Below are 5113 nucleotides of genomic sequence, written 5' to 3'. Positions count from 1 at the left end.
ATAAAAATGAGACAATTAATGTCTTTCTCTCTTGCTTTTGTAAAGTTTGAGTTTGTTAATGCGAAAAGGTTTAATTATAGTTGTCTTTGAATTGAAACTTGAACTCTCCTTAAATTTTATGATGTTGCAATTCACTATTTTATATCCTCCATAACTGGATGGAGGTGAGTAATAAATTATTTGTCTTCAATAAAAAGGACCATTCAACAAGACGTTCCTCAAGCCTTTTTGCTGTTGTTGCTATTGTTGTTGTGGTGTTATTTTTATCATTAAAGGATTTTAGTTTTTTAAAATTTCTGTTAAAGCATTATTTACATACAATAAAATGCATTCATTTTAAGTGTACCGCTCAATGAGTTTTCACAGGTGTATACACCATGAAATCACCACCTCAATGAAGTTGTAGAATATTTCCATCAGCCCTAGAAAGTTCCCTCAGTGCCACTTTGCAGTCAGTTCCACTTCAGGCAACATCTCATCTGAATTGTATCACTATATATTAGTTTTACCTGTTTTCAAATTTAACGTAAATAGAATCTTACAATACATAGTCTTTTGCGTCTGTCTTCTTTCACTTAGCGTAATATTTTTGAGATACATCCGTGTTGTTCCACGTATTTCTCTTTTGTTTGTTTTATTGCTGAGTATTATTCTATTGTATGAATGTACTACCCTTGTTTATCATTCACCTGGGTGAACATTCAAAAATTGAACATTCAATTTCTTGCTCTTATGAGTAAAGCCACTTTGAACATTAATATGCAAGTCCTTTAGTGGACATGTTTTTTTGTTTTGAAGGAATGAGGGATAAGTACCTACATATGCAATCGCTAAAGCGTATAGTAAATGAATGTTTAATTTTATAAGAAACTGACAAACCATTTTCCATAATGGTTGTGCCATTTGGCATTCCACCAGCAGTGTATGAGACTTCCAGTTGCTCCACATCCTCACCTGCATTTCACACTCATCGTCTTTTTAAATATTTACTTTCAGGTATATGTGAAGTAGGATCTCACTGTGGTTTTAATTTGCATTTCCCTGATGAATAATGATATTGAGCATCTTTTCATATCCTTATGGTCGTTTCTATATTTTTTGGTGCAGTGTTTGTTCAAGTCGTTCTCCTGTTTTAAGGGATTGCCTTCCTTATTATTAAAGTTTATACGTTCTTTGTATATTTTATTTTGTGGAGTGTTAAGTCTTTTTCCCATTTTTAATGGGTTGTTTGCATTCTTATTGTTGAGTTGTAAGAGTTATTTCGTATATTCTGATTACAAGTTCTCTGTCAGATATATGTTTCATGATTATTTTTCCCAGCCTATAGATTACTTTTTCATTTTCTTAATGGTATAATTTAAAGAAGTTTTTTATTTTGATGGAATTCAAATTATCATCTTTAAACTTGATACTTAGTGCTTTTTGTCCCCTATCTAGGAAAATTTTGCCTATTGTAAGATTACACAGATTTTTTTCCACCTTATCTTCTAGAAGTTTTATAGTTTTAGCTTTGACATTTAGATCTGTGATTTATTTTGAATTAATTTCTCTCTATGATATAGACTGGAGGCCAACGTTTGCTTCTCCTCATATGGTATCCAGTTGGTCCAGTATCATTTGTCGAAAAAACTATCCTTTCCCCCATTGAATTATTTTGTTGGTTTTGTCAAGATGAATTGATCATAGACATGTAGATCTTCTGAATTCTCTATTTTGTTCCATTGATTATATGTCTACCCTCCTGACAATTCCATATTACTTTGATTACTGTAGCATTTATAAAAGGTCATGAAACAAGGTAGTATAAGTCATCCAACTTTGTTTTTCTTTTTCAAAATTGTTTTGGCTGTTCTAGCTCTTTTTCATTTCTGTATAAATGTTAGAATCAGCTTCTCAATTTCTACAAAAATTACTTCTGTGATTTTGGTTGGGATTGCATTGTATCTATGTTTCAATTTGGGGGAAATGAACATCTTAGCAATTTTGAGTCTGCCAATCCATAAATATGGTATATCTCTTTATTTTGAATGTTAAAAATTTCTCTCAGGAATCTTTATTGTTTTCATTATATAAGTCTGTTATGTCTCTTTAAACTTTTATTTTAAAATATTTTATATTTTTTGATACTGTCCTAAATGATTTCTGTGTGTGTGTGTGAGGAAGATTGGCCCTGAGCTAACATCTGTACCAATCCTCCTCTATTTTTTTGCATATAGAATGCTGCCACAGCATGGCTTGATGAGTGATGTGTAAGTCTGTGCCCAGGATTTGAACCCCACGACCCCGGGCTACCAAAGCACAGCAGGCAAACTTAACCACTCCACCACCAGACTGGCCCCTCCTAAATGATTTTTTAATATTTATCTTGTAGTTGTTTGTAGCTAACATATAGAAATACAGTTGATTTTCTTACTTGGATGTATCCTGAAACATTACTAAATTCATTCATTAATTCTAGTTGTTTCTTGTTTATTTGTTTTTTATAGACTCCTTAGGTTTTTATATCATGTAATTTGTAAATAGAGACAGTCTTGCGTCTTCCTTCTCAATCTTTATGCCTTTTTTTCCTTTATCTTGCTTTATTTCACTGGCTAGGTCCTCCCATACAATATTGAATAGAAGAGATGAGAGCAGACATCCTTGCCATATTGTCAGTCTTAGAGAACAGCATTTAGTGTTTCACGGGTACCTATGATATTTGTTATAAATATGTTTAATATGCTGTTTATCGATTTTGGAAACTTCCCTTCCTTTCCTAATTTGCTGAGAGATTTTATCATATGTGGGCATTGAATTTTGTCAAATGTTTTTTCTATATCTATTCATGTTATCATATGCCTTTTCTCCTTTATTTTGTTGGGGTGGTGAATTACATATATTAGTTTTCGAATCTTGAACCAGTCTTATATTCCTAGGGTCAACCCCACATGGTCATGATGTAATACCTTTTTCTAGCTATTGCTGGATTTGATTTGCTAAATTTTTTTGCATCTGTGTTAATGAGGGATATTAGTTTATAATTTTCTCTTCTTGTGATGTCTTTAACAGGCAAATTAATTACTGACTAGTAAATTTGAACTTGTAAGCCTGGGTTTTAGGCCGTGGAAAGCCCCACTTGTTTCTCATTCCCCCTAATTTAGTGGGCTCAACTTCCAAACTTGTCTCCCCAGTGGATCTTGCCAAATCTTAGATTTGTAAGCCCTAATAGAGTGGGTCTAGAGTAGGCCTGACTATAAGGCATGGTCCTTGCTTCTAAAGTATGACCTTTCTGGTGTCTCAGATGAATGCCTGGGGTGTTAACAAGAATGCTCTCCTCAGGCTGGGTCAGAACTCCAACATCTTCCAGCAATGTGCAACCTCTGGTATCTCTGTTCTACTCTCAGCCCTGAAATAGTAAGCCTTGGCCCTGCCCCTATGCATCCCAGTCCTCAGATTCATGGGAACTCCTAGATAGACTTCTCTCTCCCTGTCTCTCCATCCAGCACAGCCCCGCTCTTCCCCAGTGCCCCGATATGCAGCTTCCACCCACTTGAGTAGCCCAAACTCTCATCTCTACCTCTTCAAGTCAACTGGACCACCATGCTCTGCATGGACTCCAGCTTCCCATGCCACAGTTGGAACCTTGGACAGAGACCTGGATGAGCATGAGGAGAGAGGTTCCCCTCTCTTGGGAATTGTGCTATTTGTCATTCAATACCTGCAAATAGTTGCCTCAAATGTTTTTCCAGCTTTTGAGTCATTTATGACAAAAAGAAGAAGTCCTAAGGGCTTTGTTTTATATAAACTCTTTGACTTGTGGCTGCCAGAGGGAGGATATCAGAAACTTTAGGATAATAAAAAGGTAGATTTTTTATTGTCTCAAAGTAGTGCTGAAAGCAAGATGGTTGCAGGTTGTAAATGAACATTTGGAAGCTATCATTGCTTCTCAGTCATTTTTAAACTTTATCTTCTCACCTCTTTACCAAGAACTTTTTTCATTCTCGTAATATTGTATAAAACCTCTTGCTGGCAGCCACCTACTGAATCAATGAGAAAAAGGCCAGGTCAAATGATCCTTGCTACATTCCAAAAGGGAAATTTGTGACTAAGGGAAGTACAAGAGGGAAAATCTACCCATATGCTTCAGTAAGAGGAATTAGGAAAAATCAGCTATGTTTTTCCTGAAACCAAGTGTGCTTGATCAGAAAGACAGGTAAGAAGGAACTTCTTGTCCTACCTAGGAAGCAAGGATCTGTATATAGGGATTAGACACAAATCCTTGATCCCAGCTTCAAGGAAGAAAATGGTAGAGACCTCAACTCTCTTCCCTCCTACCAATACCCCATGAAACTTTCCTCCCCTTCCCCCAACTTGAAGATCCTTTTCCTGTTGTATCAAGTATCTTTTGCTACATATCAATCCAATATTTAATGGCTTAAATATCTATCATTTTATTTGCTCTGATTCTGTGGGTCAGCAATTTGGGCTGAGCTCAGCTGGGAGGTTCCTTTTCTAGTCTGACCTGGGGTCACTCATGTTTCTATAGTTATCCATCAGCTGCAATGGGGCTGGTTAGTCTAAGCATCATTCACACGTCTGATGAATGTTGCTGGCTGTCAGCTGGGCCGTCTGTTGCCAGCAGGTCAGGAGACTTCTTCACATAGTGGCTGTATTCCAAAAGCAGCAAGAGATGGGGCCCTGATGAGAAAGTATTTGTCATGCCTCTGCTTGGGTCACATTTGTTAATGCCCTGTTCCCAAAGCAAGTCACACAGCCAAGGCCAGAGTCAATGTGGAAGAGAAATAATAGAGGGTGTAGATAGAGGGAAATATGATTCAGCAGCGCCATTACTGTAACATTCAACCACATTTATTGAGTTATCCAGTTGTGTACCTAAACCCTTGTGCGTTTGTGTCATCTTCTTGCAGCAATTCTTCAATATCACAATGAGCTGCTCCTAACGGAGGATGCAACAACCTATAAAATCAGGAATAAAGACGGGTGATTCCTAAGGTCTTTTCTGCTTTGGTGATTTGACACAAATAGCCAGGGCTGCATTCGTGTAAGTGTCGTTGACATTTAGCTAGCATGCATAGGTGCTGTGCTACTGGTTGTTTACATCAAGCCTTCATTT

This window comes from Equus przewalskii, chromosome 16 (genome assembly GCF_037783145.1).
Source record: "Equus przewalskii isolate Varuska chromosome 16, EquPr2, whole genome shotgun sequence".
In the NCBI taxonomy this organism is placed as follows: domain Eukaryota; kingdom Metazoa; phylum Chordata; class Mammalia; order Perissodactyla; family Equidae; genus Equus; species Equus przewalskii.
This window is presented reverse-complemented; position numbering follows the sequence as displayed.